The sequence below is a fragment of the Talpa occidentalis genome, unplaced genomic scaffold, assembly GCF_014898055.3.
Source record: "Talpa occidentalis isolate TD23 unplaced genomic scaffold, MPIMG_talOcc4v2.1 talOcc4.7, whole genome shotgun sequence".
NCBI classification, from domain to species: domain Eukaryota; kingdom Metazoa; phylum Chordata; class Mammalia; order Eulipotyphla; family Talpidae; genus Talpa; species Talpa occidentalis.
In genome coordinates, this window is record NW_023605083.1 from 53435671 (window position 1) to 53447696 (window position 12026).

A 12026-nucleotide genomic window follows, 5' to 3' on the forward strand; every position below is an offset into this window, starting at 1 on the left:
AGACTGGGGAAGCACTGTTCCCAGGATCACACAGCAACACCGTGGGAACCAGGACTTCATCTCCAAACCCACATGTGTTCTCGGTAGTAGAAATAAATAGGGACATTGTGGAAGTTTATGAGCTGCTACCTCAAGAAGGGTCTTGTGAATTTCCCAAGGTCTTATAGGTATAAGTGTCCAAATCAGACTAGAAACTATACCTCTCCTAAGGGAAAATGTATTCAATTGTCATCTTAATAAAAAGGCAATTTGGAAATGGAAGTAATCAGGGGTAGTGGAGGTGAGAGGTAGGGATCAGGTAGTGCAGCTTCGGGGACCTCCCTGTTATAACCTCCATTGCAGGGAGCAATGAACTTAGTTCATGACTGGTTAAATAGCTTAGAAGTACTTAAAGGGAAAACAAAAACTGTGCTAGAGCTTCTCAGACCAAACTGAACAGTGAACAAAAAAGAAAACTGAGGTAGACAGGTGGGGATGGAGGCCCACAGTGCACTGGTGCTAGTTCTCCCTCTGCAGGCTCCCTCTCCAGTGTCTTCTTTCCCCAGCTGAGGCCAAAGCTCTTGGCGGGACTTCTAGAGTGCTCCTCACTGCTTGGCTTAGGAGAGGATGACATTTTCCTGTGGAGCTCCCAGCCCATCCCATCCCCCTGCTTGCCCCAGGACCCCTCTTCTGAGAACTGAGGCTCAGATTTCTAACTCAGCCCCAAAGAGCTAACCAGGCACAGAAGCAGTCAGAAGTAGTCAGAGAGGCACAGGGATCAATTGTCAGCCCCTCCCGGGGTGAGGAAGGGACTGGGAAGCTGGAATCTGGGTGGATTTCAGCCCTGGTGTAGAGCACAAGCTTATCTCACTATCTGAGCGCCTGGAATGGCTGCTCGCTGGGCGTGGGCAGAACAGAGCCCCAGTCATGGCTTTCAGGCATGGAAGCTTCAGCAGCCAAGAGATAAAGTGGGAGAACCACAGCCTCACCGAGCCTAACTCTGCCCTGCTCTCCGCGCCCTGCAGCCAGCCAGGGCTTCTCCACGTGTACTCCCGCCTCCCATGCCACCCCGCACCTGCCAGCCTCAGTTCTTGAAGCAGAGCTCTAGTTCCCTGGGAGCAGGCTGCCTGCTGTCTCTGCAGAAAACCAAACTCCTGGCACCAGGGACCTTCTATGGTTCTTATGCCAAGCCCCCTCCCAGCATCATCTCCCATAGCTGCCCTTCCTACACCCCTGGGTTTCAGCGGGCACACTACTAGTTGTTCCCCCAGATACCCCAACATGTTCCTTATCACCATGAATTTGCTCTGACCTCTCCAGGAGCCACCTAACTGCATCTGCACCTCCAAGACAAGCAGCCCACCAACCCAGCGAGAGCCCAGGTCCTTCCAGCACCCACTCCCCGCACAGCCCCAGTGTGTGAGACCCAGCTCAAACACCAACCTGTCAGGTCCTGCTCTCACAGAGGCCCAGCTCAGGAACATGGCGTGCCCGCGTGCAGCCCTGTGGAGGGTTTCTTACACGATGAGAAAATGGGCACGTTGATGAGCATTTTAAAAATTTCCCCCTTCTGTGTAACACTTTCCTTTACCCCACATTTTCATCAAAGTCTCACACAGTGATGTATTTACCTTAGGTGAAATGAGGTGTGCCCATATTTTCCCTGCAATGATGCTCATAAAGATAAGTGTCCAATCGCAGGGTTTGGGGACAGGGGTCTTGCTGGTAGAGTTGGGGGTGAACAGGTGGAGCATGACAAAGACAACTGTACAGTGGGCATCTCTAGACAGAAAGAAACAACCCACCCTCTTTCTGGCATATTCAGTAAGTTGTACCAGACACTGCTGGTCTCCCCTTCACCATCTCCCCTTTGCTCCCAGCCCTCATTTTGTCCAGGTAGCAGCTGGTCATGTTTTAGAGGAAGTCTTCACCCTGGGGTGCCCAGGGGTTCCATCTGGACTTCTCTAAGATAAACGTGGTGTTAATCCCATCTCCCTTGCCAGAGGCTGATTTAGAAAGGGTCACGGATACTTTCCAGGCGACGAGAATGTCCAGGAAAGTCTGCTGGGACTTGAGGGATGCATACTTTGTTTGGACAGAGATGGGAGAAGAGAAACAGCCTTTTCTCCCCCTGAATGTTGTTTGGGTGTGGCCCCTGGAAGTATGGCCATCATGCTGGACCCAGAAGAGCTCCAAAGAATAAACCAAGCTGGTAAAGATGGCAGTGTAGACCAATGGGAAGAGCCTGAAGCCTGGCAAATTCACTGAGCTGCAGCCAGAAATGATCCCGGGACCGTTCCTCATACCTATGGGCACCGATTGTCAGAACAAACGTTCTTCAAATTTAAGCCTCTTTGCCTTGGACTTTCTGTTACTTGCAACCGAATGCATCCTAAATGATGCAGAAGGTAACCCTGAAGGGGCAGGGGAAAACCAGATTTTTGGTTTATTCCATTTGAGGCTTCCTTTGCCATCCACTTTATAAGTAAATATGTGGCTAAAATGTCACCTAGCCCCACCCCTCTTAGACTCCAGGCCAAGTCCATTGCTCTTGCCAGCTTCCAGCAGAACAGCTGACTGACCATAAGCCCAACATTAGGGAAGAGTTCCCTCACTCTGGGTACCAAGCACTTGCATATACGTTATCCTCTGAATCCTCACAACTGGCCAGAAAAGCAGCAGTTTCCAGCTGCAACTTCTTAGATGAGGAAGCTAAAGCCCCAGAAGACAAGCTCAAGCTCACATGACTTGCCTGGGAGGGACTGATCCTCAACCCAGTGTAGCAAAGTGCATTGCAAAATGAATGAGAAGTCTGAGACTCTTCCTCCCGAGATAAGGCGGGGAGACTTGCATGTTGGTTTTCACTGGTACTCTGGGGAAATCCTTTCTGTGGGCCTCTGAGGAGGGTGGATGGTTCCCATGCCCTTGACTTATCTTCATAGGGCTTGCTTGTGAGGCTTAAAGATAATGTCTGTGAAGTATGTGGATTTGGTTGCTTCAGATCCTACAAAGTAGGATAGTTGGTGCAAAAGCTGGAAGGGACTGGCTGGTGCTTAAAAGGAGCCTACCACTATGGGACCGTGCCTCCTGTCACCCCCTCTGCCCGCCCCCCCAGCTCCAGCAGTGTGGATCCCACCAAGGCAAAAGCGGCAGGAGCAGGCCCGTAGTTTACAGAACACCTGGGAGAGGCCGTGGGTAGCTGGGTAATTTCCAAATTAGTTGTAGGAGAAACCTAACAAAACAATCTGCAGGCTAAGCATCCCGGGAGCTCTGCCGTGAGACTGACAACCTGGAATCCGGCAAGTACAATGCTGCCGACCACAGACAGGAGGGCCCTTCCTCCTGGGGGAAGGAGGGCTGACTTCCTTCCAACAGGGGCCAGCCTGGGCCTGCAGCCGGGTGATAGAAGAGCAACCCCAGAACTGAAAGAATCTTTCCACCCAAATCCCAAACCATACTGAACATAGACAGCTTTCCCGAAACACTACTGCAAGGATGGTCGGTGTAGTGAGTTAGGGGCCCTGGCAAACACCTCACTCCTCAGCAAGGGACTTTCAGGCCTCATTTCAAGCTCAGAAAACCTGGGTTGCTCCCTTTGTGCCCTGTAGACCAGCCTGGAGCATTTTGTTTGGCACTTTCTTGTTTTCCGAGAGACTGTCGGGCTTCATCAACAAAGCACTGGCTCAAGTTCTGGCTCCCATAACTGAGTAAATCTCAGCCTCAACTTTCCCAGATATAAAATGGGCACAACACCACCTTCCCTTTTTAATATTGATCATGATGGCTAACATTCAGCGAGGTATGTGGCAGGAACCATAGTGCTTTTCAATCTCCACAAACTCCCCTGGGAGGTAGTAATCATGAGCTAGGAAATGGTGTGAGCAGACTTTAAAGCCCAGATGTCTGACTCTAGAAGGGCTCAGACATAGCACTTTGCACCCTGAAGCTCCCAGTTCTCAGAGAGGCACTGGGTTAGCAACTGAAAGACCTTGCAGTGGGACCAACTTTGTGCGTGATCCAGGGTGAGTCCTTTGCCTTTGGTCCCTTCTGCACCAATGGTGGATGTGTGTGGCTGGAGACAATCAGATGACTTTCTGTGTCCCATTAGCACAATAGTTGATGAGGCTCAGTCTCCCTGCCCTGAACATGAACACATATTCATGGAATAGCAAAACAGATGTGAAAAGTAAGTCCTTCTATACTGTTATCTCATGAAGTCCTCACAACAAACCCAAAGTGAGTGGGAAGGGGGAGGTTTTACTCTACTTATCTTTATAGTATGGAAAACTGATGTCCAGCGAGGGATCTCCAGCAAATGGGATGGAACTCATGCTGGACTTGTGACACTAGGCACTTGTGACACCTGGTGCTCTTGCTGTTAACCGTATAAATTTTTGCAAATAATGCGAAAACAGCATAGTACTAACCTGGTTATAAATGCTGTGCCTGGTATTGTGCCTTGCCTGCAGTGGGTGCTCACAGCATGCAGACCTAGAGAAGTGGTTTGGTAGGAAGAATAATGAGAGTCACCCTCTTCTTGGTTACTAATCAAGGGTCTTGGGGGCTCAGGACTAGAATCTATCTAGATCTGGGCTCAATCTCATAAGGTACTTAGACCCAGGCCCTTGCTCTCTGTCCACCATCTATGGTGTTCTCCTTCCAGATGGGACACTGACGGCTGTCCCAGGCCTCACATGCCTCATCCTCCAGCCACCCCTCCTATCTGTTTATATAATCGCAAAGTGCAGTGGCAGTTTCTGACATTGTTCCAATGACCCTCCTCCTGGTATTCAGTGCCTGTGTAATCCTCTCCCATTGATACAGACGTGCTGGCTTGCTCCTAATAAATAGAATATGCCACAAGTAAAAGCGTGTACCTACTATCTTTGGGGTGTAAGAGACCGTGACTTCTATCTTGCTAGCACTCTCTCTTGCTTGGTCTACTGAACAGGCTGCCATGTTACAAGATGCTGTATGGTAATGGAAAGAAATCAAGGGGCTTAAAAGGAACTGATACCTTAATCCAACAGCCCATAAACAACTAATCCTGCCAGCAACCAGGTGAGTAAGAAAGGAAGCTGATGCTTTCCAGTGGCACCTAGAGGTGATTGCAGGCTTATGAGAGACCCTGAAGTAGAGGACCAGAGAAACTGAGATACTATTGTTTTAAGTCACTATGTTTGGGGTAATGACTTATGCAGCAGTGGATAACTGAAGCACTCTCACACTATAGCCTCTGGCCAGGCTGCTCCATCTCAGCCAGGCACACACACACACACACACACACATGCAGGCACACAAGCATTTCACTCTTGAGTGGAAAATTTGTGCTCTTCTTCCAGATTAGCAGAGACACGATAAGGGGGTCTCTGAAGCCTAGGGAACCCCCTAGCTGTGTGTATTCCTGATGCTCAGAGGGACTAAAGATTGGGGCGCTCCTGTAAGATAACAAAGTGATGGAAGACCAGGGAGCTGACCCCCAAAGAGCCTTGGTCTATGTTCAGGACTCCTGGTTACCCAGTCATTTGACAGTGAGTATTCCACTATTTCTTTAGAGGATTCAAGCGTCTCAATATCCAAATCCACCTTTAGTCTTTTTAAAAAATGATTATGAACAGTGTCAATAAATACACATTCAACCCACTTTCTTGTGACACTAAGTCTGACATTAAGATTGGATTTAACTGCTTCCAAGAGGAAATGAGTAACACACATTAAACGAGAGGTTTACCTTTGGAGACCTCAGCCAACCTCAGTCTGGGACAAGGTTTTCTCAAAATTACACCCATGACTTCTGCTCCAATCTGTGTTTGGACTCTTTAAGAGAGGCAGCTTTTTCTAACATTCCCTTCTGCATAGAGAGTAAAGACTTCAAGGGGAATCCAGATCATTTGATGCCATAGCAAGCTTTTTTTTCGGACTAGGCCATAGAAAAATGAGGATCTGCCATATTTTTAAGTAGTGAATTCAAAAAACAAACAGTACATGAGCCAGGTAGGTAAGCCAGGATGGGTAGCAGCATGTGTGAGGAAAGCTTAGCTAATAGTGCTGTGCTCACTATGAGTCAGGAGTGTCATGAAGCTGCCATAATAATGAATTTTATTTGACTGCCCAGAGTGTGGACATGATGGCCCTGCCTGACTTTACTTTGTTCAGAGCATCTGGATTGCAATCCCTGAGTTTCACGCTTCATTAGGGATATTGATTAGCTGGAATGTATCAGGAGAAGATTATCATGATGGCAAAGGAACTACAAACTGTCCCAGGAGGAGCAGTTGGAAACTGTAGCTTATGTAGCTGAGCAAAGTCAGGCTGGAACATTTTCCCCTATCTTCAAATCCGTGAGGAGTTTCCAGGACAGAGAAGTTAGGAGGGAGATAGATTAATTGGATCAATGCTATGTAGCATCAGATTTCACCCATATAAAGGAAGACATTTCAAAGAGTCAGAGGTAACTAAGGGTGAAACTGACTGCCTCAAGCAGTTGTTGCAAGAGAATTCATTCTTTGAGTGGGGTGGGGTCAAAATACCTTTTGAAGAGTCTTTTAGCCCTAAGTCTCCTAAATATCAGGTACTCCTTAAAGATTCATCCACATACATATTCCATGGTTTCACACCCACCTTCTAATAGGCATTCTGGTGGCACCCCCAAGAGGGCAAGGTACACTATCCCACGACACTATCAACTAGGCGTCTGTGGTTACAAGCAACAAAGTAAAATTCCAGATGACTGAGCAGAAACAGGAACATATGGGAAGCTGCAGGAGAGTTCACAGAGCTGAAAGGAAAGCTGAGGAATCAGGTTGGAAAAAGGCAGTATTCAAGATAGTAGCTAAGAGCTAGTGGATGAGCTCTTCTGAGTGCCACCAAAGGTGAATCAAGTTGTCAGTCACTGAAAAAGATTGTCTGAATAGTTTCTTTAGTATCACGTGCCTGCTCTAGGCTAGCAGAGAACAGGGCACAAAGGTCCACAGACAGTCCACAGACAGTCCAGTCCACATCCACTGACTTCTGTAAAACAGAATCTGAAAGATGTTATCAGAAGAAAGGGAAGCTGTGCAGACATAATAAAGGAATCTGTGTCTTGCTCTTGCCAGGATAAATCAGCAGGACTAGTTGGAAGAATCTAATATTTTTCCACCAGTTATAAGTCAGTCATAGCTCAATAAATTTGGAATTAATTAAGCTGAATTTAAATTAAATATTTTCCATTTAAGTGAGAGTAATGATTTCTCTGACCTTATAAAAGGCTCACAAACTTGTCAAGGTCAAGGCTCTGGGTACACTGATACTTTAAGATGTGGCTATAGACATCCTGGTGGCTGATGGAACTTCTGCTTCCATAAACAAGTACCAAATGCCAACGGAAATAACAAAAATATCTGGATAAAATCTTTTTAAATGCAGGCTGAGTCAGTAAGAAAGTTTTTTTAAAAAATCCACAGAAAGTGAAATGAAAGCAAGATTTCTAGAAGTGAGCAAGCCCTAAAGACAGCTCTTACCCTGAGCATTATCTACCAAATCCTACAGTGTTGTGTAGGATTTCATGAGGTTGAGGAGACAAGAGAAAAATCTAGGGTCTGTTCTAGGTGGAGAAAGTACAAAAAATTGGGTATGTATATGTGTATATATATATATATATATTACTCTCAACATTAAATACACTTTCTTTTTACCTCATATATCCCACAGTTGAAGGTGAAGAAGTTGGTAATCTGAAAATGCCAAAGAATACAGATAAAAAGGCCCTCCAAAAGTCTTCTCTACTCAATCAAACAAGCAGGAAAGGTGGCAAGACAAAAATCTTTATATCTGTTGTACTCCAGTCAAACAACATAGGAAAAGATGACCCCACCCACACCCACATTTACAAAGGCCAAGTGGAGAGCCTGGACCCCGGTACAGGTTGCTGTGACAGGCTGAATAATGGCCCCCAGAGACATGCAGGTGCTAATACCTGGAACCATGAGTGTTACCTTATGATGAAAGTTAAGAATCTTGAGATGGGGAGATTACCCTGAATTGTCGAGGTAGTCTCCACATGTAATCAGCAGTGGCCTTATAGGAAGGAAGAAGAGGAAAATTAAATACAGAATTAGAATGATGTAGCCACAAGCCAAAGAATATTAGCAACCTCTATAAGTTGGAGGAGACAAAGAACACATTGTCCCCTGGAGCCTCCCAAAGGAATTAGTCTTGCCAATACCTTAATTTTAGCCCAGTTAAGCTGACTGAAGACTTCTGACCTCCAGAATTGTGAAAGAATAAATATGTAGTGCTTTAGGTCACAAGGTTTGTGCTAATTTGGTTTTGCAGCTGTGGGAAAATGATAGAGCTATCTATAAGAAAATAGATATTAAAATATAGGCAAATTGAAAAAAGATAAAAATATATACCATGCAAACATTAAGCAAAATAAAATAGTAGGGTTATATTAATGCTAGATAAAATAGACTTTAGAGCAAAGGAAAAGACTAGAAATAGAGAGGGACAGGGGCCTCCTGGTGGCGCAGTGGGTTGAGTGCTGCGCTGTGAAGGTGTTCACAGCCTCTGCAGTACTGGTTCGATCCCCGCTGGCCTTGGAGCAACCCACATGGCAAGCAGACCTCTCCTGCCTCGCCCACTGCTCCCCTCAGCAGTGTATTTCGTCAGACTGCCTGTTCTGTTCCCCGCTCTGTCTCTGGTGAATCCTCTCACCCTCCCACGCATCTGGCCTGTACCCCGGTTCTTGTATAAATAAAATAAATCTTTAAAAAAAAAAAAGAAAAGAAACAGAGAAGGACATTAGATAATGACAAAAGGGTAAATCCACCAAGAATACATAGCAATGTTTTAATGCAACAATTGTGCATAAGTGTGTATATATATATATATATATATTTGTATATATTTATATACAAATTTATATTTGTATATTTATATATTTGTATATTGTATATTTATATACAATTTGTATATTTATATATTTGTGTATTTATATATATATGTATATATATATATATATTTGGTGTATATATATATATACACCAAATAATAAAGTAAAAATATCCCAAGGCCCCTACAAAAAACAAAGCAAAATCCTATAATTAATAAACCCAACAAGGTTACAGGATATGAAATTAACATAAAAACAGTAAATTTCTATGTGCCAACAGTCAATGTGTAAACATTAAAAAAATATATATAATATTATAATTCCTCAAACCAAAAGACTTAGAATAAATCTAACAGAAGATGTATAGGACTTGTATGCTATAAACTACAAAATGCTGATGAAAGAAATCAAGATAGTCTAACTAAATGGAGAAATGTACGATGTTATGATTAGAAAACTCAATATATAGAGATACAAATTCTTCCCAATTGATATACATGTTTAATGAAATTCCTATAAAAAATCTCAGAAAATGCTTTGGTGATATAGACAGTATTCGAAAATGTATGTAAAGACAATGAACCTAGAATATTTAAAATAACTTTGTAAAAAGAATAAAGTCTATCTTAGTGCAGATTGCTGTAACAAAATGCCATAAATGGGGTAACTTATAAACAACAAATATTTATGTCTCATAGTTCTGAAAGCTAGAAATTGAGATCAGGGTGCACGCATGATCTGGTGACAGCCTTTTTGTGGGTTGCAGACTGCCAACTTTTGGTTGAATCCTTACATGGTAGAAAGAGGAAAGAGCTCTCTGTGGGCCTTTCATAGAGGCACTAACCTCACTCATGGGAACTCTGTCCTTGTGATCTAATTACCTCGTGATCTAATTACCTACCTGATGCCCTCACATCACGGGTTGGGATTTCAAGAATTTTGAGAGGACACAAACATTCAGTCTATTGCAGAGTGCGGAAAATCATTTACCCAGTTTCAAGACTTCTTAAATGCTACAGTATTCAAGACATTATAGTACTGATAAAGAGACAGACATATAGATCAATGAAAAAGAATCAACTTTTTTACAAAGATGCAAAAACATTTCTATAATCGGAAGATAGCTTTTCAACAAATGATTGAAAAGGACATCTATAGGCAAAAAAAAAACTGAGTTTCAACCTAAGTGTCGTACTTCATAGAAAAATTAAAATGGATCATGGACTTAAATGTAAAATGAAAAACTATAAAATTTCTAAAAAATGGGGAAATATTTGGGATATAAGGCTAGGTTTAAAGTTTAGCTTTGACACCAAAAGCACAATTCACAAAAGAAAAAATTACTAGATAGAATTTTATTAATATTAAGAATATTTGAAGCCAACAATAATTCAATTAAATAGGTAAATAAATATAAAAACACTTGTCTGTGAAAGACTGTTAAAAGTAAGAAAAGATAAACTAAACACCGAGAGAAAATACTTTGAAACCACTTATTTGACAAATAACTTCTGTCTAGAATATACAGACAACTCTCAAAAAAACCCTTCAACCAACAAGAAAATAAGCAAAAGAGAGATTTCATTGAAGAGGATATACAGATGGCAAGTAAGTACATGGAAGCGTGTTTAACATCATTAGCCAGGAGGGAAATGCAAATTAAAACCACAATGAGATAGCACTGCATACCTATCACAATGACTAAAATTAAAAAAAACCAGTGACAACACCAAATGCTGGCAAGGAGTCAGAGAAACTGGATCATTCATATATTACTGGTGGGAACTGAAATGATACAGTCACTCTAGAAAACAACTTGGCAGTTTTTTATTAAGCTCAACACGAAACAACCACAAAACTCAGGAAAACTGGAAATACCCCCAGATGTTTTTCAATGAGGGAATAGTAAACAATCTATGTTACCCTGGAATACCACTCAGCAATAAAAAGGAATGAATTATTAATATACACAACGACCTGGATGAACTTCCAGAGAATTATGCTGGATGAAAATAAACCTATCCAAATAGACTACATGCTATATGATTCCACTTACATACCATCTTAAAGTGAAAAAGTATAATAATGGACAAGTTTTTTTTTAAAAACAACTTACTTTTTTTTTTTTAAAGATTGATTTATGCATATAAGAGCTGGGGAACAGGCCAGAGGTGCGGGGGGTGAGAGGATTCACCAGAGATAGTGTGGGGAACAGAACAGGCAGTTGACCAAAGTATACTGAAGGGAGAAGCGGGCGAGTCAGGGGAGGTCTGCTGAGCCACGTGGGTAGCTCCCTGGCAGGCCGGGTATCGAACTTGTGCTGCAGCGGCTGCGGACAGCTTCACAGGTTGCATCTTAACCCCTTGCGCCACCAGGGAAGCCCAAAGGAGAACAGTTTTATGGTTGCCAAGAGTTAAACAGACGGTATAGGTGAGGGGGTCAAATGGTTGTGGATATAAAAGGGCATCAGGAGAGATCCTTGGGATGAATTTTATCCTGTATCTTGACTATATAAATGTTGCCATCCTGGTCTTATAGTATTATCATTTTACTTTTTAACATTTCAATGTTACTATTAGGGGAAACTGGGTACAAAGAAGAAATTTCATATAAAATATATTTCATGGCAAACAAACACCCCCAAATTTATTCATGCATTCTGATGTTAAGGGACACTTACGGGTTTTTTTTCCTTTCAGTTACTACTATTACAAACAAATTGCTGTGAACATTCTGTGTATATTCTTCTGGTGTGTTAACATGTGTTAACATGTGTTAACATGTGTTAATCTCTTTCTATTAATCTTGTTAGAAATTTGTCTATTTCATCTATTGTTGGGTACCATATTTCACAACTGAGCTTAGGCTTATTAATTGCGCTGTTCAAATAGTCCCTGTTCTCACTGATAATTTGTTTGCTTGATCTATTATTGTTGAGAAAGATGTGTTCACTCTGATGGTATATGTGTTAAAATCTCTTAGTCCTATTAACATTTGCTCTATACTTTAAAACTATGTTGTTAAGTGCATACAAGCTTAAAATTACTATCTTATTATGATGAAGTGATCCATCTTTTTTGTAGGGAGAAAGTGAGTCATTGTAAAGGAAAATATCAAGCTAATACTAGTATTGGCCTGTGAATGAACGAGTGGCGGTCAACACTGATACATA

At 42.7% G+C, this 12026-nt stretch overlaps 1 long non-coding RNA gene across 3 annotated transcripts in view; it reads right to left on the reverse strand.

Moving 5' to 3' along the window:
- Positions 1-5983, reverse strand: part of LOC119232485 (uncharacterized) — a 29446-nt gene extending 23463 nt beyond the window's left edge. For all 3 annotated transcript variants that reach the window (XR_008549673.1, XR_008549672.1, XR_005122107.2), the window contains exons 1-2: positions 5711-5983; positions 4407-4470 (exon numbers count right to left, since the gene is read on the reverse strand). This is a non-coding gene — a long non-coding RNA (uncharacterized LOC119232485). The remainder of the gene's footprint in view (positions 1-4406; positions 4471-5710) is intronic.
- Between the last annotated feature and the right edge of the window lie 6043 nt (positions 5984-12026).